Source organism: Scardinius erythrophthalmus (genome assembly GCF_964197995.2).
Source record: "Scardinius erythrophthalmus genome assembly, chromosome: 1".
In the NCBI taxonomy this organism is placed as follows: Eukaryota; Metazoa; Chordata; class Actinopteri; order Cypriniformes; family Leuciscidae; genus Scardinius; species Scardinius erythrophthalmus.
Window position 1 is genome coordinate 52,976,702 of NC_138221.1, and position 24,376 is coordinate 53,001,077.

The following is a 24,376-nucleotide window of genomic DNA, read 5'->3' on the forward strand; positions in this document are numbered from 1 at the left end:
CAAGGACTTCCATTTACAAGTCTTAGACCTTAGATAATCAGAGAGTGTTGTAGCTACATTATAGGCTAGCCTATAATCCATTAATACCCTTTTCATCCTTAAGTGTTAAGTGTCAGATGTAAAGTGGAAAACATAAGTAATGATGCAGAGGTTGGCATTAGCATCAGAACGGCTTTGATTCCCATAGGCAAGTTTGAGCACCAGAAGATCAGATAAGATCAATGACTCAACTTGTCCTACAAAAAAAAACACACACAAAAAAAAAACACTTAACACATTTGATGTAGACCCCCCCCCCTCCCATCTTAAATGTAATTAGTGATAAATAACAGAGCTGCAGAATAAGTCTGTTGATTTTAGATAGATATGCATTTAAAATGCAACAAATGAATAAATACCCAATCTTTACATCTGTAATCTGCTTGTCCCAGACTAAAATGCATGTTTGAGCTGTTTTAACTGAAAGCAACTTGCACTGACATCTTAAAATTGGTCAGTGCCATTGTTTTGTCTCAAGATTCGCACTAGTAATGTTTTTTTTTTAAGGCAAGTTTATAAAAGCTACGTAAATGAACTAAGGCCCAATCCTTGCTTAATCTAAGCATTTTCTGTGAAACCGGGCCTACATCTAGATTTAAATTAAGCTTGTAAATCTAGATTTGTTATTATTTATAAATGTTAGAGACTCAATATAGAAAACTAACTCAGTTTAAAAAAAAATATGTCATGGTGTCAAAGTCAGCATTAATCTATTATTAATACTATTCTGCATCATAATTTCAGGCTGAAGTGCAGCGGTAGACGTACTTCCCGCCTCCTCATGAATAATGTAAAATAGCTCCGCCCACCAAGCGCAGAAGCTGTTGCAGTCAGAGCGTCCGTATGCGCACGGCGTTTACAAATGAGACCAGAACCGCGTCGCTACAGTTGATACATACAGAGGTCCTTCCGTCTGCGGACGCGACGGGGCTGCGCTCTTCTTTCATGGTGATCTTCTGATCACAGATCTTTTACATTTGCTACGTGCTGGCTGGTAAGCGCGAAAACCAGGACTTACCGTTTAAGAGGAAAGGAAAACAGAAGGACGAAGCGTTTGCACTTGGTGAAGGTGTTCTTCATCTCCAGCGGTTCCTAATACGCGGACACCAGCCCAGAAGAGCAGCAGATCCAAATCCACACGACTGCATATGAACAGAACGGGTAGGTGCAATCTCCAAAAAACCATATGATATAACACAAATACAGCGTGTTGACATGAAATGGGCGACGGTTACTCGTCGTTTCCTAGCGGTGTTCATCGTGTTTGATGAATCAAAATCAATGAACCATTCTGTTTATTTACAACGTTAGGAATAATATCTGAGTGCTGGTTAGACAGTTACACCTTCAGCTCTAATTTTCCTAATTTGAAAGCGGTGAATGTATCTCCCATAGCCGGAGATACAGCTCATATTTGGCAACATTGCTGCGCGTGCAGTGTATGGCACAGTCGCATGGCAGGTTTGGGGCGTTCATCAATTGGTTGTATTAATTATTTTTATATGTAAATTATTTATTTATTATAAATAAGCCATCTATTCTTATAAAATGTGTGTGTGTGTGTATATATATATATATATATATATATATATATATATATATATATATATATATATATATATACACACATACATATAGCCTGTATGTATATGTAATACATGCATTCATTCAGTTCTGGCTTTTTTTTGTACAAATTTACACAAGAAGTAGAGGTTCAGAATAATGGGTCCACTATTATCAACTGCATGTGATTTTGAACATCTCAATGGGGTTTCCAGGTCTCCTGAAATTTGTTCAAATATACCGATATTACATAGTTGATCATCCTTGAATTGTCATTAATCAGATAATGTGTTTGTATCTCATGGGACTTAGAGTATTGGGGTGGGAAACCCTCCTTATGTGTAACCCATCATTATTGCATGCATTTATTGTGTGCATGCAGAATTCATGCAGAGAACAGCAATTCCTTCTGGATCAGCACGGACTGGGGCGCAGTGTGGGAATTCAGACCACAACTGTGTGTTGACATCCTTTGGCCTTGTCTTCATCTGCTTTACTACCACCCTGATGTTAAGGAGTCTTTGGCAGGTGTGGCACCACACTTGTGTGCCAAAGAATTTTCCTTAACTTATGATTGGCCCATAAGCACATCCGGATGATGGCTCTTCTAGCCGTGACGGTTTGATTGTGGTTTTTAGCGTAATATCTTTATTCCAACAAAGGCTTTTAATTGCATACTTCATGTGAGTGTCGTTTATGTCTTCATAGACGGTTATCCCTTCTTCAGAGGGAATTTGCATTGATGCATAATCCAAAATGATCCCAACATTTTGGAAAAATAGGTGTGGCACTCATTCTTAGAAGTGATTAGCATGCTTAATATTAATTTCTTCATGATTGGCTGTCTGTAATAGCAGCTGTGGTGAAGTGATTAAGGATTTCAGTGTGCCGTCTGGGTTTTGGGGGCTTGAGACTTTTCCACAGAAAATCATCTCAGCTGTGTCTCAGCACTAGCAACCACATGAGAAATGTCTTCACTGGTCTGGGGGGCATCAGCTGAGAAAATCACCCAATCGTAATTAAACGCTGCAAATTGATTCACCGGCTGGCCGGTGTAGTGTGTGTGTGTGTGAGCAGGATGAATAGGCCCAGGGGTTCTTAACTAAACACAAATGAAGTAGGAGAACTTTTTGCTCTTGTTTCGGAGAGAGGAGGCATTTTACTGGTATCCTATTTTCTTATACGCCACATTTCAGCCACTAGACGAGTGCAAATCAATTCAAAATTGAAGGAAGCACAAAGGGCCAGGAGAAACTGATAGATTTGACACTGTTTAAATTGGTTTTCCCAAAGTTAATTTCAGAGCGTGTTGTTTTGACCCTGAACAACGAATAGTTTTGCCACTTTTCAGATCAAATCTTGAGGATTTGTCTTTCACAACTTCCTTTACTCAACTAAAGAAGAATTCTCTGAAGCCCTTGAAACCTAGCGGCCATTCAAACATGCTAGAATTAGTTCTGCGGTCTCTTGCATTGAATGTTCCTCGCAGTGATCTATAGAGAACTTTCTCCATAATCTCATTCTCATAATTTAAAATGAGCATCCCGTGTCATGAGGCGGTTATTCTAGGATCAGACAGGAGGGTCCGTAGCCAAGGCAACAAGTCACCACAAAGGCGAGCATGCCAGGTGTTGCTCTGTAACATTTGTGCCTTTGAAGCTTCTGAACCCCTATGGGGACCTTTTATGGGGTCTGTTTTCGTCTTTTTTGCTGCACATGGCCAGGCACACATTGTCTCTCTGCTTGCCATATGAGCGTAATCAGGATGCTAGTTGGGTGCGGGTTTGAAAATACCCCCTATGAGCTTTATTATATATTTGTAGGGCCCTATGAAATCCATATTTTTTCATGTTTTTTTTTTTTCATTTAAATTAATTTAAAATGGTTTAATTAAATTTTAATAATCAAAAGGATGTCTAATTAGTTGAATTGTTAAAACTTATATATTTTATTACAATTTTAACCACAATTGTGCCCTATTTTTGATTACATTCACTGTACAATATTAATATATTTCTGTCATAAATTCTTCAAGTTAAACAAACGTTTATTTTGGCGGGTTGTAGTGTGTATCTGTTGTTTTGACTGTTGAGTGTATGTATATCTGAAGAAACGTAGGCTACACGCAGACTTAAATAGTCTTTTTGTGGTTTAATATTCACAGACTTTAGTCCATATCATGGTTTGATTAAGTGTACAGCCTTTTGATTTATTCTACCAAATTTTGCCAAATTTACGTTTCTGTTATATTGTAAATTACACAACTGGATTCCGCGAATCACATAAATCATAGGAACCCTACATTTGTGTGTGTGTGGATTGTTACATAATATACAAAAGCAGAGTTCTGTGTTGTGAATTGGTGGGTTTTGGTCCCCCATTTTTTGCTCTCCAGACGGGGGTCACTTTAATTATGCGAGAAGCAACAGATGTAGGGCAGCTTAGAGTGGTGTGCAGCTGTGGAAACCCACGGTGATTTAAACGCATTGAAATGTCTTGCAACATCTACCACCGCATTCGTAGTTGATTGATTGTATGTTAATTCTTGCTTTCACATACCCATTTTTTTTTTTTGCCTTATATGTCTTCCTCCACTCACATAACCAGGCATTAGACTATTTTTAATCTTCCCTTCTTGGGTTTTGGGGATTTAATCATCAAAATGATTTTTTGATGCCTGAAAGCTTCAGTCATCACCCTTATCGGGATCCTCAATGATGTCTATCTTAGCCAGACAGAAAAATGCTGAAAATAGAACGGCTTGATACCAGACATGACTCTTACAGAAAACTGTGTTTCATATGGTCTGTTGTATAATCCACTTTGGTTCCTTGTGATTTGAATGGTGGTACTTCTCTGGGTTGAGTTTTATAGCCTTTCATCAACATCGCATTGGGTTGTTGGGATCAGATTCTGCAGTCCAGGTGGGTTCTGTTCAATCCCACCCTGATCCTGAAGGATCTTCCTCACCAGCCCCCACAGGCTGATCAGAGAAAACTCCTTTTCTCTGTGAGGAAGCAAAATTTTCTCGTATTTTCTCATTTCTCTCATACATTCCTGTGGGTATGATTTAATTAACCTATTTGTCTGTGGCACTCTGCTCTCTCTTATATATCTGTGATGGAGCTGCAGAGTTACCGAGGAAGTCTGGGTCATCAAACACATCAAATGTCAGGGCCAGCCTGCAGAATCTGTATTTGTTTTGGCTCACTGTCGTGCCATTGTCTACTGTCAGTTTATCCCAGCGTTCAGGCCAGCGTTGGTTAGTTTAGTCCACGGAGATCAGGCACAAGGGAGTTTTCATTAAGAAAACATCTAGATTATTTTGTTCCTAGTTCATCCCCAGGACACTTCCTGAGCCAGTGTTTGTATTAGTCAGAGATGCATAAAAACTCTTATGATGACGTTGGTGTACAGTAGAGCTTGATAAAGCTGCCCTGCTCAACTCGTTGACATCCCCAAGGCTTTGCTTTTTGGTTTGGCTGTTGTTTTGTTGTCTTGGTGTTAGATAATTAACCCTGTTAAATGGCAGTTGTTGTTTTTTTTAGGGCATCTTCCATGTAAAGCTTGACAATTGGTTTACCGACATAAGCAGGACCTGACTGTAAATTTGTTGCAGGAAAACAAAGCTGGCTGAACTGACCTAAATGCGTTCATTACTCTTATGATTCAAGGAAAATGATCTACATGATGATTTTTTGTTTATGTTTCCATCTCAGTTGTTGTAGTATAATCGTCATGAACAACATGCCTTTTTGTGGCAAAATCATAAAAAATGTAGATACAGTGCTATGCATAAGTTTAGACACCCATGCTAAAGTTGACTAAAAAGAGGAATAAAAAATCATCTTTTGGAAATTGAACTTAATGCCTTAATTTAAAAAATTAGGAAAAATCCAACCTTTAAGGACACCAATTTTCTTTGTGAATGAATAATGTATCGTAAATAAATAAATGTTCTTCCTTAAAATACAGGGTGCATAAGTTTGGACACCCCTATGTTAAATTCCCATAGAGGCAGGCAGATTTTTTTTTATTTTTTATTTTATTTTATTTTTTAAGGATACTATGCATCCTGATAAAGTTCCCTTGGCCTTTGGAATTAAACTAGCCCCACATCATCACATAGCCTTCACCATACCTAGAGATTGGCATGGTGTACTTTCCATAAGATCATCTCTCAATGCAAATCAAACTAGCTATTAGGCTAACTGAAATAAAACCATGCCAATCTCTAGGTATGGTGAAGGCTATGTGATGATGTGGGGCTAGTTTAATTCCAAAGGCCAAGGGAACTTTATTTTTTAAAAATTAAAAAATAAAAATACTTAAAAATAAAATTCTGCCTGCCTCTATGGGAATTTAATATAGGGGTGTCCAAACTTATGCACCCTGTATTTTAAGGAAGAACATTTATTTATTTACGATACATTATTCATTCACAAAGAAAATTGGTGTCCTTAAAGGTTGGATTTTTCCTAATTTTTTAAATTAAGGCATTAAGTTCAGTTTCCAAAAGATGATTTTTTATTCCTCTTTTTAGTCAACTTTAGTATGGGTGTCTAAACTTATGCATAACACTGTATATACATTAATGTTGAGGCTCTAATGTTGCATGTATAGTGTGAGCTATGTATAAAAAAACTGAGTTACTTTCTCCTGTAGAACACAAAGCAATTTTTTTTTCTCCGTTGGTTTTTATGATATTTTGACCTCAACATTCTCAAATATCTTCTTTCGTCTTCCACTGAAGAAAAAGTCATACAGATGTGGATCGAAATAAATTACAGAATTTTCATTTTTGAATAAGCCATCCTTTTAAATTTTGGTCTGTTTTTCACACTTAAAAGTTACTAGCGCACAAGTCATATGTGCAATTTCATATACTTTATTTTTGAGCTTGCAACTGTCCTCATTCACTTTCAATATATCCAAAAGAGTGGTGAGGTATTTTTCCAAAAACAAAATCACCTTTTGTGTGGGGAAAAAAAGAAATTCATACCAGTTTAGAACAACATAAGGCTGTGTAAATGATGAATAACAAGTGAATTATTTCTAAAACATTGTTGATCGAAGGGTGACCAGAACACTTGTTTACAAGGAAACGTGTGTGAATAAGAGCACCTTTAACTGAAGCCACATCATTTGCCTAGTATATTTGCTTAACGAGTCAGGTTTCTACACCTTATGAATTCAACAACCTGCATGACTTTCCCTGTTTGCCTATATACAGCATTCAGCAGTTCCCCCAGTCACACTTCCTCCCTATTGAATGAAAAGTCACACTTCCTTCTTGATTGCACTTCACCATAAACATGCGTTAAAAGGGTAGTTCACCCAAAAATGAAAATTGTCATCATTTACTTACCCTCATGTTGTTCAAAACTTGTATGAATTTCTCTTTCTTTCTTTTTTTCTACTAAACACAAAATAAGATATTTTGAAGAATGTGTGAAACCAAACAGTTGAATGGGCCTCATTGACTTCCATAGAATGAAAATACATCTTCTTTTGTGTTCAGCAGAAGATAGAAATTCATACAGGTTTGGAACAACCTAAGGGTGAGTAAATGATGACAGAATTTTCATTTTTGGGTGAACTATCCCTTTAAGTTCTGTTATTGCCTCTTATTTAGTGTCCGACACAACCAGTTTGTCCCTTTAAATCCAGCTAACCCGGATGATGTCCTCCCACAGCCATTAGTCAGTTACCTACAAGTATTTGTTTACTCAGTTAGCGTGAACTGTTTGCTTTGAGAAGCACCTCTTGAGTGGATAAACTGCTGATGCAAACAACCATGTGACTTGAAATACCCTAACTACTAAACCTGTTTAACAAGCTTTTTATTACTTGTTATTGTCATAGATACTAGATTAAAGTCCCCGTGAACCAGAAGTTGCAAACGACTTTTCTCCTGTGTTGTGACCCATATCCAAATGAAACTGAATATTGAACAGAGGGCAGGGTTTTACTTCAGCGCTCCTCCTCTCCATCTCTGCTCATAGCAGACTAACGGTTTGAGGGGAGTGGTTAAGCGTTTTCAACCCAAGCCGTCAAACTGACGTCATCAGAAAAGGAACGCCATTCCAGACCGGAAGTAAAAGATTAAAGATCAAAGATGACCACGGCAAACAATTTTTTTCTGTGTATTAACTTCACAATTAACAATTAACACGGAATAATTGTTAATTGTTAATAATTATTCACCACAAGATTAGTATGTGCTAACAAAGTAAATAGGGTCCATTTTGATTTCATGTCGACTTAAAAAGAGGAGATACCGGGCAGCAGATGTTTCCCACACAATCACCACAGCTCAAATGTTTCCGGAGCAGTTGCTTTGACATTATATACATCTTAGCATATGTCATTTATCATCTTTGGCTGGAAACAAGCTTCCTGCGGTAATGTTGGAGACATAGCTGTGCCTTTGTAAAGACCAGGCCTTCTGCACTGTCACCTCCAATGGAGAGGGCGACCGGAGCCCTCTGATTCGATATGATGGCTCTTTGACTCCAATTCTTCTCTTTGTCTTGCATACACAGTCTACTTCTCGCTGTGATGTTAAGTTGAGTGCTCCCCCGCAAGCTTCTAGCGCGTTATGCCAGTGGCGTGTGTTGCAGCGGCTGCAGGTTAACTGCAGGATCCATCTCAGATCTGACAGGCTTTCACTGGCTGAAATCAACCACCCAAAGAAACTTTGTACAGTGTGAAGTCTTACACTCCAGCAGCTGGAGTGAGAGTAGAGCTTGTCTCATACTATAGGGATTGGTGAATCATTTTGAAATAATTTAGAGAGAGACAGAGAGATTATAAATTCACTGCCTTTTTTTTTCCTTCTTTCATAACTTCTAGCAGATGGCCTGTGATTTCAAATATCTGTTAGTCGCACATGCACATTATCTCACATTTGCTCATTCTGCTGATGTTGTGTCTTTATAATTGCTGACTCTCATGATTCAGGCTGTTGGTCAAACAAAGGCTGACGTTTAAGTGATGATGAAAAAATCATTGCCGCTTGTTTAGTGTTCTTTTGTTCTTTGTTTTGAACACAGCTCCACAATCATCCATTGAAACCAGAAGTCAAGCAAGCAGAGCAGAAAGGAGAAGTAGAGGCTTTTTAAACATGTGTGCTGTAAATCTGCGCTGGCCTGTTGTGTCAGACAGTCTAAGTCATTGTTGTGGCAGATGTCTGTCCTGTCACCTTTGACCCCTTTGCTTGAGGCCACAGTAACTGCCCTGTCTTGGAGGGCTGGAGGGAGGCTGTTAAACGACAGGCTCTGTTTTGCATTTGAAAGTGGGGACATGTTTCAATTAAGATGCAGACGTTGTCACTGTTTTTGTCTTTACTTCTCTGGCTACTGAATTTAACCGTTCACCTCTCTCAAACTGTAAAAATATGAGAAACCGTAGTGTGTGTGTCCATCTCTGTAACTAGTGGAAATTGCGGGTGTTCTTTTAATATGCAGCTCATTAATTCAAGTTTTTTTCCCATTGGCTATAAGTGTTGTTTTTTCCTTATTGGCTATAAGTGTTGAGGCGCTTAGCAGCGTTTATCAGAAATCGCTTACTGCACCTTGAACAAAGAACTTGCTTCTCAACATTTAATAAACTGCGTTCTATATGTGGGCTGTTCAAAAAGGGTTGGTAAGGTTTTATGTTTTTGAAAGAGGTCTTTTATGCTCACCTTGGCTGCATTTATTTGATCAAAAATACAGTAACCTTTTTTGATATTTTCATAAAATATCTTCATTTGTATTCCGAAGATGAACGAAGGTCTTACGGGTTTGGATCGACATGAGGGTGAGTAATTAATGACAGAATTTTCATTTTTGGGGGAACTAACCCTTAAACCCACCATGTTCCATTTATGTGACCTACAATATCAGTCTTGTCGCTTTCTCTGAATTTGACTCCTAAAAGTTTTACTGAAGTGTCCACTTAATATGCAGTTTTGAATCTCAGTGGAATAAAGTAAATTATCCAGGTTTTGTTTTTGCTTACTGTTTATGAATCCTGCCTATTTTGACAGTACTGCTTTTCATGTAGCGTATATAGTAGGGAAGTTGGCATATTTATCTAGTTTAAAAATAACTCTTAAAACCAACATGAAAAGGTGGCAAGAACCTGCCAAAAAATACAAGGGCTTAGTGACCTCAGCATAAAAGGGACGTTGTTAGAGGCGAAGCAATTTTTTTGATGAAAGATTGTGAGGACAATTTTGAGAGCAAAAAAGGTCAGTTGTCTATTGTAAATAGTGTAGCGATGTATGAAGCACGGCTCACATAGAAGTCACTTTCAAACCAAGAAGCTTTCTGTTAGTCAACTTTTGCGGAAATCTGTGTGAGTAAATCTTTTGCCTTCACGCAAAATAGATTGTGTGGATTACTATTGGCATAACTGGATTTTGCCCATTAAATACCAAACCTTCACAAAAGAAATTTTGAATGACTATTTCCAGTCATTGTGTAATGAAACCGAGAAATAAGCAATGACTTGATGTGATGTTTTGTGCAGCGATCATGACCTTCAGACGTGACCTTCACACACTCTCAGAAGGCAGTGTCGTGACTATTGTTCTCCTGTATTCAATGCTTTTCGAAATAAGACACCTTTGACCTCTGCTGTGACTGTCTGTTCCTCCTCAGAAAATGCCATGCAGTAACAAGACCCTTTGGGTGGAAGGAACAAACAGGAAGGCTGCAGCGACTTCTGTTCCACGCAACAGCAGAAGTGGGTTCTTTTCTTTATTAAAGAGCCAAGAGTGTGAGAATATCTCTCTACTGTACGACATCTGTTTTCTCTGAAGATAATCTCAGGCTTACATGATCCTCAAACGGACAGCTGTTTCACTGTGCAAGTACAGAAAAGACTGCTTTCTTGTAGGAGACGTCTCCACATTGAAGTGTCCAGGCGAGGTGCTCTGTCATCTTTGTGTAAAACAATGCTAGGTACGTACGCTAACAGAGCCGCCACTCTTGTGCTAACACAGCTGCGTTGGATAACTCTGGCTTTTGTGAGCCTTTTAGCCTCAGTGGTATGGATTATCATCACTATGAAGCAATGCTAGAGGTGTCAGCTTGTATGACTCAGATGTAAGACCATGTTTACTGTAACACCTGAGGCCTGGATTTTAGTTTTTGCATCAAGCAGTGTCATGGATAATATGGGACTCAAATGTGATGCCTTGAGTAGGCAAGTAGGACACATTCCTGGATCAACATCCTTTGTTGGACATCAAACAACATTCCTGTCTTTCAGTTTCATTCACTAGCCATATGCTTAAGAGTCTGACTGGGTAATTATTGCAGTGATTAATTATGTTTCTAGCATGTTATATGTTTGGCAACAGTTCTTCTAACTCCTAATAGCTTTTCATTTCTTGAACAACCATATAGGAAGACACATCATGGACATATTCCAGGATGACAATGTCAAGATGCACCAGGCTCAAATAATTGTCAAGACAAGATCTTGACCAAAAATTGATGCACCCCTTGATGGAAATAACATCACAACATTTCTTTCCATCAAGAGGTGCATTATTTTTTGGTCAAGATCTTGTCTTGACAATGCAGAGTACAGCACTCTGTAAAGTCTCCTCCAGCACATCCCAAAGACTAAAATAAAGGTCTGGATTACATTTTTAAAGACCTAAAATCCTAAAACATGACCCTACATATTATAACACTTGCATGCATTTATTAGTGAATGACAAGGACCATTGGCCTAACCTAGGTTTATAAGGATGTTGTTCCAGGCCTTAACCATAACTCAAAGACTAACCTAAACACGAAATATAAGAAACGGTGTTATTTGTGTAATATTTATATACTAATATATTTTTTTTGTAATATTTTGAATGGCCTTTTTTTATCTTGAGTTTTTTATTTTATTTTATTTTTTAGTAATTTTGTTTTGCATTTTGAATGCTTTTGATTTTTTTTAAATATTACTATTTAGGTTTAATGTTTTAAGTTTATTTCCACTTTGTAATTTTTGTGCCTCAGTTTAAACTTATTTCAATTAGCTGGGTTACATTTTAGAATTTTAGTTTAGTTTAAGTTTTTCATCTGTCTTTCAGAATTGTTTCAATTAACAAATGTTTTTAATAGTTTTAGTTAACGATAATAACCCTGATAAGAATGTTATGCAAAAAAAAAAAAGATGTTGATCCATGAATATGTCCAACTTGTGCACAATAAGCTTGGTCTAGGGTGAGCACTGACCATACAGTATTATTAGCCAATCACAAGCTCTGTGAAGCCTGGGACATATTAGGTGAATCTGACTCATGCGGATAGAGGAAGCACTTTAATAGCATATTTCTCTTCCTTCTGCCCACTGTTTGTCCGATGGTACCCTAACAGAGCAAAACAATGGACCTCTTTCTCAAGTGTACAACTCTCTTAACGTATCTACTGCACCGAGATTCGTTGACGTCAGTATTTCTGGTTCTTATTTAAGGGTACGTTTACACAACAACGATATGCTTAAAACTGAAGTTTTTCCTTTGAGTTTTCTGCATGCAGACGACACTATTGTCAAAACAATCGGCATTCACAGGGTTTTCCGTGAAGACGAATAAAAACCTTATATTCTGCTGCCAGGCCATTAGATGGCGATGAAACACGATAGACTGCACATGTAATATGCATGCGCATGACGTCATCGTCTTCAGAGATTTGCGTTTTTGTTGTTTACACAGAGACCATTGTAAAAAAACGTGCACTTTGAAACCCGTTTTCAAAACTTTGCGTTTTCCAGCACCCAAAACGCTGTTGTCGTGTAAACGAACTGCCAAAGCGCATAAAAAGTTTTACGTTTTTAGTTGAAAACGGCCCCTTGAACAGTTCTCTAGCCATTCATCAGCTCTAACTGTTGTTGCTATACATTTTATTTGCGACCATGCACATTTACCTTCTCAAAGCCAGCCATAAAAGACATAGTATATAAGTGGGCGTGACCTCCACTCTGCTTATGTTTGATTCATCAGTTTGTCTGTGACCCCGCCCCTTCCTGCAGTGCTGGAGCAGCGTGTGCTGTTTATTATGCTGCTGAATGAAGAACCAGCCCCAGCGTGTCCTCATTCTGTCTCCTTCATAGGGGGAGCGACCAATCAGCCTCCTCAGCTTCAAATCTGCAGATTTGCACAAGCACTCTTTGATATGACATTGCTTAGATGGCTAGCATACTTCTCTCCTCACAGTTTGTGCAAATTCTCCATGCAGGTGGAGAAGCAGAGAGATAGTGATAGTGGAAGGATGGATGGATGGATAGATAACACCCTGTGCTTCAATGGAGTCTAGGACTCCCTCTGAGGAGCTGGTGGATTCCAGCACTACGCTGGATTATTAATGACTGTCTAGCTGAGAGAGAAAACTCAACCCCAAGAGTGCACACATACTGACAAAAAGAAGGGAGTGGCTGAGAGAAACAAGCACAGGAAACAAGATAAAGAGAAGAAATTGTAATGAAAGAGTGAATCGCAATGGGAATGAGCGATTGAATGTGCTACAAAGCGAGGAATGAAAGTAAAGTAGAAACGCATTGTGAACACGTACAAACGTTTAGCGTGCGCTGACTGGTCCACAACACCCAGCATGCAGGTGAGATGACAGCGAGTATGGAAATCAGCTAGTGATAAAACATTCAGTGTTTGTGTGTGTTTTAGGGTGTGTCGTTCTGTGGGGGGGAGGTGGAGAGTAAAATGTGGCTGCGCAGTTGAACGTTGTTTACACTAGCTTCAGTAAACCTTTCTGACTGCCTTTGTTTGCATGCACAAAGATACCTCATGGATTCAGCTGAAACATTTATGAGATTGCTCTGTTTCCCATCATCTTCACTCGTGTCGTGTTCTTTAGATTCTCGTCACGGATTAACACTTTCAAATTCAATCCTTTAGAATCCTACTGTTGATTTCTGTCAGGCACAATCCATCTGCAGAACACAACCTACAGGGTCTGTGAGACGTAGACCTTAATACTTCAGGCAAAAATGCTTCTCGATCAGCTTTTTTTGAACAGTTGAGAACTATTTTAAATTTGACAGTCTAAAAAATACAATGCTATTTGTGAGATGGTCAAAAAGCAGCACAGGATGTGATCAGTAATTCTCAATTAAATTAGTCTTGTTTAAGGATTTTGGTTTAAAGTTGGAATAAAATTAAATTAACTTTATGTGCTGCGGGGATGATGTAATTTTGTTGGCCAACGTGGATGTTATAGCATCATCTGGTTTCCCTTAACAAACAAACAAAAACAAAAAAAAGATTTTTTCCATTGGCTTTTGGATTATTGCAGAAAATAAGCTGTGTGATTCTTGCATTGTGTTGTTTATCAAGATAAACTTCACTAATGAACACAACTTTAAATGAATTTTAAAGGCTAAATAAAACCTGCAGAAGAAATAACAGCTAATGTTAGGCTATAAATGAACTACACCATGATCACATAACTTCACCTTCACTATCACTGAGAATCCATAAATTCTTTCAAACTTTGTGTGTCACAATATGGTTGGAACTTCTCTTTCTTCCATATTAGAACTGTACTAATTGACTAGTTGGAGTTTGAGGTTTTTCAGGAAAGGTTTGGATGAAATTGTGTGTAGGTAGGTTGGCTTATCACTGCAGTGTTCTTCCCTGATGAAGCATTGTGGAGAAAATGGCACTCAAAGCACTTGAGCCAAAATGGTCTGACCTGTAGAAAAGAACGATCAAAGGACTGAACCATATAAACCAGACATATACAAACCACTCTGATGGGTCAGCTTGATGTTTCGGTGCTTTCAGAGAGTAACAGATGAGAGTTATTTGTCAACATTGCCTTAAAGAACCTCATTGATCGTTATCAGTTAGACGTTCGCCATTGTCACATTTGTGTTAGCTAGAAACAAAGAATAAAACGTTTTGTCTTAAATGTCTTTATCAGGCAAGGGGTCTTGCTCAATACATTTCCCCCTCATTGTTTTGAAGAAAGTTTTACTGAATATTTGTTCCAGAGCTATAGCTCACTTGCTGGCACATTATAAATGCCTTTTCTCTGGATTCCTATTGCTTGCGTTATCGTCTTGGTGTTCTCTGGTTGGCTAGTTTCATATGATCTAGTTTCTCTGTAATGTTTGGGCACAGTTTCAGTTGTTGCTAAGAACTTGAGCTTGAATCAAGCTGTCATTTCATGAAGATACATTATTTTATACACTTTGCACACTTCTTTAACATCAACATGAAATGACATTTGGAGCCCATTTTCCTTCTGTAATGTCTCGTTAAATAATTTAATATCATGTGACATTAAACGGACCAGGAATGTGTGGGAAGACTTTATGAAGATGAATGAAGGTGCATGTTAATCCTCTAGGCCAGGGGTTTTCAAACTGGGGTCTGCAAGAGGGTTATAGGGAAAATCAGAGGAAAAGATTCAAGCTACAGTAACTATAAACTTTTCTTTCTGTCCCATCCCTTCTATCAGTTTCGCTGTTCCTGATGGTCACAGTGCTTCCGTAAGGTAGTCACACCAGTTTAACAGCGGGGACGGGTTCCAATGAGTTTCTTAGTCTAGGAAGACTGAGAGGGGGGCGTTGGCAATGTGTTTTGTGTAAAACATTACAGAGCATCAATTTTACTGTTCGTTTGTGAGATGCACTGCCTGCAATTAAGTCAGTAAATTTGCGTATTTTTTCAGGCCCTGTGCCAAATGACTGAGGAAATGGCGACACCTATATTGTCAGATAGTGGTTTATTGTATCCTTTGCTTTTCACTCTTTTAAGACAGTGTGATTTAAAAAAAAAAAAAAAGTCTATTTCCAATTTTTCTTTTGTTCCCTTTTTTATAGTCTGCAGATGTGCTTATTTGGAGGGTTGCGCAATTTGGCCCAACAATTTATTACACATTACTATAAAATACTACTACTGCTACATTTTTATAATATTTTTGTTTTGATAATAATAATAATAAAATGTTAAACCAAATAGGAAATATTAATATACAGTTCATTTTAAAATATGTTGTATGGTGGAGAAAATACTGTTACTACAAATAAAGCTCTTTATATAAATAAAGCTGATTATGCTATGTTAGTAACTTGACAAAATATTGTTATCTCTGAAGTACAAATATGTTACTCAAACAATAAGACTAACCGTGTTGAGCTATATAACAATGATTAGTTTCTGTCGATAAAGGTATCCAAACAGTTGCTCGCCTGTCTAATAAACATACTATTTTAAAGCGTCTTTATTTCCATGGTGTCTACATTTCTATAACAAAATATGACACATGTTCTAGTGGTTTTGGGATATTTTAATCCAAAAATTGTTAACTCACAGTTTTAATTTTGTCAAATAAAGTATGATTATGATTATGATTCTCTTGCGGCTATTTCAGTAGGATAAAACAAAACAAAACAATGTGAATTTAAACGTAACTAACAAAATTCAAGTTCAGGGAATGAGGCGGACATTAAACGTAACTTGATTCATAAAATAAACACAAACAACAAAATGAAAGGAGCGGCTGCAGCATATGAGCATAATAAAAACAACAACATAAAATGTCCCAGGCTCTCTGCCCCACCCTGCTTCATACCACAGTAACATTAATTAAACTTTTAATACATTAGCTCATCCATGAACATGATTTCAGCCCGAGTCCTGTCGGATTGCTTTCCATCGGCTGTGGACGTGAAGACGACAACTCCCATGATTCCAAGCTTATTCACGGCGTCATCAAGCTACGTCTTTGTTATTGTTTTGCATACGCGACCTCTAGTGGCGAAACTTCCATACTGTGCCTTTAAATGTAAACTATGTTGTTTTTCCAAATGTAGTTTATAAGTGACCCAAACTAAGAGCTAATGCAGAGATGAGCAGCATTTACTGTGAACAGAGGCTGTCTGAGGAAGGGAAGCTAAAAAGTGAAATACAAAGGCAAAGAAGGGCAGAAGCCAAACGGAGAGAGGCACTGTTGTAAACAACCACCTTCAGGCGCTCAGACACATTGTTCTGATAAAGCTCAACTGTGACGCATAGAGTTGTATATGTTTGTGTGCGTGTGTGTGTGTGACCATTTTTAAACTACGTGCCAAACCTGGAGATCCTTAATGCAGGCTTGCTAGCATTAGCCCTAGAGGCTGATAACATCTGGAGTGGCTCAAATCACCACCGTCCTCCCCCCACTTCAGACTCCAGCAGTGGAATTCCTCCCTCTGCCATAGGGGGAACGTTTAACATCTAATACCACTAGGGAATCACAGCAAAGTGGAGCGTGATAGCAAACCCTATTTCAGCTCTAGAGAGCCCCCTTTGAAGTGGAAATTGTGTCCCTAGGAGTCATACGCCACCATGGAGTGGTCAAAAGAAGTCAATGACCAATTTCTCATCCTCCATTGTACTGTCATTTCTGGGTCCTTTTGAAGTGACTAATGCTTTTCGTTTTACAAATAACGACATGAGGACATGAAAGACGACATCTTTACGCAACGTTTTTATAGGGCACCATACTGAGACTAAAATGGTGGCATTTAAAATGTAATGTTTTGAGAATATGATTTAAAATCAAATTAACTGTTTGTCAGCATTTTTCATTTGCTTAAGCCGTAATATCCGAATCATGAACGCATTATTCGTATGAGCCACTTTTAAAGTTGTTAGTCTGTTATTTGTCCATCATGTCCATTATATTATATTATATTATATTATATTATATTATATTATATTATATTATATTATATTATATTATATTATATTATATTATATTATATTATATTATATTATATTATATTATATTATATTATATTATTACTTCCGTTCAAAAGTTTTGGGCCAGCAATATTTTTTTTCTTTTTTTCTTTTCTTTTTTTATAAAGATGTCTCTTTTAGTCACCAAGGCTGCATTTCTTTAAATTAAAAAATACACTAAAAACAGTAAATGTATTGTAAAACATTATTACAATTAAAAATGTAAAGTTTTCTATTTTAAGATATTTTAAAAGTAATTTACTCCTTTGATAGCAAAGCAGAATTTTCAGCATCATTACTCCAGCATTCAGTGTCACATGATTCTTCAGAAATTATTCTATGCTGTTTTGCTGCTCAAGAAACATTTATCATCATTATAAATATATGTCTAATCATTTTTAAAACCATGATTTTTTTTTAAATGGGAGTCTTTTGTAACATTATAAGTACTTTGAACCAATTTAATGTTATATTTAATTTAATATATAATATAATACATATAAATATATATATGTATGTACAGTATATATATATATATATACTGATAAGAATGTAAATTTGTACCTTGAGATGCAATGTAAGTAGCTTTGGATAAAACGTCTGCCAAATGCATATTATATATATATATATATATATATATGCATTTGGCAGACGTTTTATCCAAAGCTACTTACATTGCATCTCAAGGTACAAATTTACATTCTTATCAGTTCTTACTTTCCCTGGGAATCGAACCCATGACCTTGGCGGTGCAAGCACCAATGCTCTACTGTTTGAGCTACAGGAAAACTCTATATATATAGCGTAGCTAGCGAAAGCGGTCATATAGGGATTGTCAAAGTTTTTTTTTTTTTTTTTTTTTTTTCTCGTCACCTTACTGAATTTTTCGTCAACGATACCAGGGACACCGAAGCACCGGGGAACATGAAATTTGGTGGGCATGTAGCCCCACTAGACTTATAAGGAAAAATTTCGTTTGGTCCCCGGGGGCCACTCCCCCCCCCGCGCTGGGCCCCCCCAAACCCAAAAAAATGCAGTTTTTCCTAAATAACTACCTGAACCGTGGCACCGAGGATGAAGAAATTTTTATGGTATGTTGGTCTACTAGACTTTTACGGAAAAATTTCGCTTGGTCCCCGGGGGCCACTCCCCCCCCCGCGCTGGGCCCCCGTAAATTTTCCGTCAACGATACCAGGGACACCAAAGCACCGGGGAACATGAAATTTGGTGGGCATGTAGCCCCACTAGACTTCTACGGAAAAATTTCGTTTGGTCCCCGGGGGCCACTCCCCCCCCGCGCTGGCCCCCCCCAAAACCAAAAAAATGCAGTTTTTCCTAAATAACTACCTGAACCGTGGCACCGAGGATGAAGAAATTTTTATGGTATGTTGCTCTTAAGGGCCCACATCAACCTAGCCCATAATCACTCATTTGTGATTTGCGCCCCTCCCATAAAAAATGAAAATGCAATATTATTCTGCTTTAATCGCCCCTATCTTCAGTGGAGATGTTCAGAACTGCACCATATTTCATGTGTATGATTAACTTGACATCCTCTGGGGGTATGCTAAGTTTCGTAGAATTTCATCCATGGGGGGGTATAAAATAAATTCATTTATGTGCACATTTAGTGACTGTACACTCATCGGCCTGTAGATGGTGCTGTTGAGCGAAGGGTTGCTGGTTTAGGATGATACTGTCACACACACACATGCAGGAATACAAACAAACGCAAGCATGCACACACACTGACATCCACACGCACAGACACACACCCATACACACACATACAAATCCACATGCACAGACACACACACACAAACACACACGCGCACACATGTACGCACACATACATACACGCACAGACACACACACACACACACACACACACACACACACACACACACACACACACACACACAGACACAGACACACACATACACATACACATACACAAACACACACACATACACACACACACACACACACACACACACACACACACACACACACACACAGACAGACATGCACATACTACTACTTTTTTTAGGTATATACGGCGGCGGTCATATTTTGTACCGCGATGCGGTACATCTAGTTGAAGACCACTTTCAACTGAATGTTAAATAAATATGGGCTGACATTCTCTGCAGAAACTCATAAAAATAGTGTCATGAATCAAGTGAAAAGAGAGATAGAGGTGTTTGATCTGATGGCTGATGTTCCTGAGATGTCACAGCCTTTCCTTTCCTTAAAACCCCCTTTTTTTTAGTAGGGAAGGGATGAAAAAAAGTCTTTCTCTGTCTTATTCTCTCTCTCACTTTCTCTCCTGGTTAGTGAGATTTGTCCTTGTGAGGGCACAGCGCTCTCCACTGTTTCAGCACTCTGTGCTGGCTAAAAATACCCTCCACCCCCTTGGCTCAGCATCTACTGCCCAGTGTGGGCTAGAGAAGGAACGAGGAAGGGAGACCAAAAGGCACTGAGGGTGGGTGAGAGATAAGAAAAGGGGTTTGAGTGAACTCAAGCTCTTTCTTTTGAGTTCCTGCAGAGATTCTTCCACCCCCAGGTATGACGGTGAATACAGGGCTATTTTTGATGGAGAATTGTCATGCTGAGAACCTTGGAACACTACCAATACATGATGTAGGTGTGCAGTAACTCCAGGCTAACATTGTGTATTAGCCAGGTGTGATACAACTTTCAAGCCCCAAGTAACTTTTCTACCCACACTAAATATGAAAATTATGTGTGAAGGGACAGAGCCATTCAGATTTGATGTTTAGTATGCAGCTATAGCCCTTTTTGCACCGGGTAGGTCTAGGAACTTAGTTATGGGAACTAGCCACCAGGGTGGTTCCCCGATAACTAAATCTACCCCAAGGGCCATTTTCCTGGTTGCATTTGCAACGGCAGTAGGAACTCTTAAAGGGATCGTTCGGAGTAAAATCAACCTAGGGTCCTTTGCACCATGACCATGAGCCAAACCCCCCCCCCCCCCCCACAGAAGCATTTGGCGCTAATGGATCCGATGATGTATCTCATAAATTACCCCACTATTAATGCCCAGAATGGTACCAAACTTCTACAGTAGTACAAATAGGTTCTGTACTCATAAAACGAGGCATTGGAAAGTTTGTAAGTACATCAGGCGTTTATTTAAATAACAATTGCCTGACGGCTCATGCTACTGCTAACCTGACGTCACTTCAGTGGTTTGGGAAAAGCACGTAAAAGTCCTGACAGAAAGCGATGCATAAGGATGTAGTGTAATGACGAATTATTATTTTTTCCGAAGTGTTAACAACTTGGTGTTAACTAATATTTGTTGCAAATTGGTACTACCAACAAAATATTAGTGCATTCCTGAAACTGGGCGTCATTACACTACATCCTCATTACCCTGTGCTCCCATTCTCCGTACTTCATTCTCCGTACTCTGAAGTAGGAGCTAATTTAGTTCCCCCAAAATGAGTTTCTAGAACTAAAATCGTTCTCAGTTTCTGCGGTGCGAACACGCCAAAAAGCGAGTACTTCCGCCATTAGTTGTAGGAACTAGGAAAAGGTTCCTCTGGTGAGAAAGCCCCATGGGATTTTGGACTGATTTCACAGAGTGTGACGCAACAGAATTTGATACTGAATTACTGACAAAATGACTTGTTGCTTGTTGTGACTGGCACTGTTCAGAAAAAGATATTTTTTATTATAATTTATAGACCAATAAGACCAATCAGTAAATCAGTATCAATATAATCTGTATCAGTTTTGAAGCTTGTTCTTTCTTTCAAATAATGCTGTATATTTGCTGAATCTACAGCACCATGTCAAAATGAATTTGGAATTATATTATAGTTGTTGGTTCTCGTTGTCATGGTTCTTGTGGCAGTCCGAATCGACAATAAGACAACATTTCTTTCATGAACAGTGTAGTTTAATTCACAAGCGATCAACTTTGGTTATGAGTAGGTTCTGTTAATGAATTGGACAAAAAGACTCGCAAACTCACAAAAAGTCATCGAATGGAGTCAGTCTACTGAATCTTTCACTGAATAAACTAATGAAATAAATATTCTGACTCCCTTTCTGATTATGCCCCCATTAACCTTTTAGCTTTTACTGTTTTATGCAAGAGTATTTTAGGGCTAAATGTCCTTCAAGGTCAGAGCAGATGATTCAGAGAATCATTGGCCTGGAGGAGTGACTCCTTTTAGTGGACATGCTAATGAGTCCTTAATTGAGTTGTGGAGAGACGTCTCTGTTGCACCTCTCACCACAGATGAAGACATCTCGGGAGAGCATTCATGCAGCCTGATTCCTGGGATTCCTGAGGGATTCCTCCCAGAGATCATCTGTGGGACAAATCTGGTTGCAAGTTAACTAAATGAATCAAGGCGTTAGTTTTAATTAGATGAAAACATGTAGGCAATGTTAAGAAAATGAATAAAAAACAAAAAACGGACTTCATGAAAGATTAAAGACTAAATGAAAAAGACCCATAATGATATTTCTAATAGACCACATTTAAATTAATTAATATTTAATTTGTCAGAAAGCATATGTTGCAAGTTATATGCCATGCAAAATTTGTTAAAGGGCATTTTCTTCACATACAAAATGAGTTGGTAAAAACCAAGTGTAAAAATGAGCATGAACTTGGAGCAGTGAACTCCTCACAGAGCTTTTGGGTGTGTCATCTTCAGGTTATTCAGGTCTTTTCAAATCATGTCTTGTCTGTATTTTTTGTCATGTGACTCATTTCCCCTCTAGATTGGTTGCAAAATTCCTGTTTTTCCTATGAATACCATTACAATATATTTAGTATGTAGTCACTTCCTTAATCAGAAGATGTGTTGCAGTTTGTCTGGTTGTTCCATGTAGTTACGTTATACGTTCCCATGTCTCTTGCTATTATGAGATGAGTGGATTTGTATGACTCACTAACATAAGCTCAAATATCAACAGATGAGTAGTTATGCATACCTTAATAACTAGTAGCCTGAAGTCTTAACTTTCCTTGGTTTCTTTTTTAAATAGATTATATGATTGATTAATGTGTGTTTTGCTGTTCCGATGGGTCAAACACACAGTATGTGAGAGAAAATAAGCTTTTCACATCTACACATACTTGGAGGAGGATGAAGTATCTAGTTTCAGAGAAGATTTGTAAACCAACCCGTGACAATAGAGACTCTTCAGGCTCGGTAAAGGGAAGAGAGAAAGAATCTCACCATGTTTCTTGCCAAGAGCACTAGGTGACTGAGTTGTTATGATATTAGTGATGGATTAGCGGTTTCTTATTACCTAAATGTGTCATCGCTGTTTATGATCCTTGCGGCTAAGGTGAAGTTCCTGCCTCCTCGACGCGTCATGACATGATATTTATTGACTGCCCTTTTCTAGAGTGGATCCATATCCTGAATATTGTGGTAAAATGAATTTTGAATTGAATTATGGTTAGGGTTAGGTTATTTAATAGATCTTCTACTTGTAGTTTTGTTCAAGTGGTTTCTTTCATTCCAAGTAGGTGATTCTTGGCCAGAATGAGCTGTATGGTGGACCAGACTTAGTTGATGCTGTTTAGTTAGGCTAAGTCTAGCTTCGTAAGATTACCCTACAATTGGATCAAGATCACGCTGTCCTCCTGACTTCCATCTCAGTGACCTTTGACCTTCCCTTTGCACATACAAGAGCTCCAAGGGTGACCTACATTGTCATTCAGAGCTGGGTGTGAAATTGCAATTTTCCGCCTGGTTGATGCAGTAATGAGAAATTGATGTAATGAGACAGCATTTAGAAGGAGGAGAGCTCTTTTCCAAATGCCACACTTTCAGTGTCTTTTGTTTCTTGAAGGCCTCCATGGCTACGTTCACACTGCAAGCCTCAGGGCTCAATTCTGATTTATTGCCCAGATCCATTTTTTTCTATGTTTGTTCGGCTGTTCACATTTTTTTAAAATGTGGCCATTATCAGATTTGAGTGTGAACAGATCGTGATCCTGAACTGATCCACATGCGCAAAAGAACATCAAAGGAATTATTCAGAAGTAAACACGGAGGTTACTGAAGTCTGCATTTACGCGTTTATAAGGTTGTGCTGCGGAAGCCAGTGAATTTGTGCGCAGGTGATAAGAAGGACGCAGATGAGGAGAAAGAGAGCAAAGTCTTTCTCATACAGTTTTTCCTTAAGTTTTGCTTGTATAGAGCTTTCACCGTGATGTTTATGAGTATAACCGCTCAACGTCCCAGCACTGACTAACTTCGCTGCACTTTGCATATTCACATAGTGACCAAAGAACTACCGGTATGTAAAATCTTTGGAGTGATTCCCATCAGCGCAGAATTGAAACAGTGACGAATGTCGCTCTAGAGTGACATAAAAGTCGCATGAATCACTGTTATGAAATAAACAGATCCTAATCGAGTATTATAAAAAAAAATCGGATTTGGGCAACTTTTTGGGCCACTTTTTCCTGCAGTCTGAGCGTAGCCTTCCTTGTTGTCCTCTTTTTCTTTGAGTAGCCTACACTTCACCTTTTATGAAGTATCTGATAAAAGCTATTTCTGAAGCAATGCCTATATAAAATTAATGGCTTTTTCTTCTGTAATACAGCAGTAACCTTAGTGCCATCACCTGGACACCAGTTGGGTCTTTGGTAATTTGTTGTTTAAAGTAATTACTTTTGTTCTATGTCACCTGTGATCAAATGTTCTGATGCCAAATTAGGCAGCATGTTTTGTGTGTGTGTAATATTTTGACTCTTTGACAGTATAATGATAGCTCTTCTCAAATGTGTTAATGGGACGAATGCAATGTTTTGTATGCTGGAGTTTTAGTGTGGCTCAATTAATGGTTCATAAGATCCCAAGTTAAAGCTTGTGATGGCACAGATGGATGTAAAGCACAATTTTGTTTGTCCTACCGAACTGATGATCTGAAAGATCTGGATTAATTGACTCAGGGCATTGTGGCTTGGCGGGTGTACTTTTGAGTCCCCCTTAACCTTGATAGGATGACTGGTTTGTCAGGGTGGATTTGGTT

General features: G+C 38.3%; 1 protein-coding gene across 1 annotated transcript in view; it reads left to right on the forward strand.

The window, feature by feature from the left end:
• The first annotated feature begins 893 nt into the window (after positions 1-893).
• Positions 894-24,376, forward strand: part of tanc2a (tetratricopeptide repeat, ankyrin repeat and coiled-coil containing 2a) — a 159,057-nt gene continuing 135,574 nt past the window's right edge. The window contains exons 1-2 of the mRNA XM_081368999.1: positions 894-1,200; positions 10,251-10,335. The gene's annotated coding sequence lies outside the window, so the exon portion shown is untranslated. The remainder of the gene's footprint in view (positions 1,201-10,250; positions 10,336-24,376) is intronic.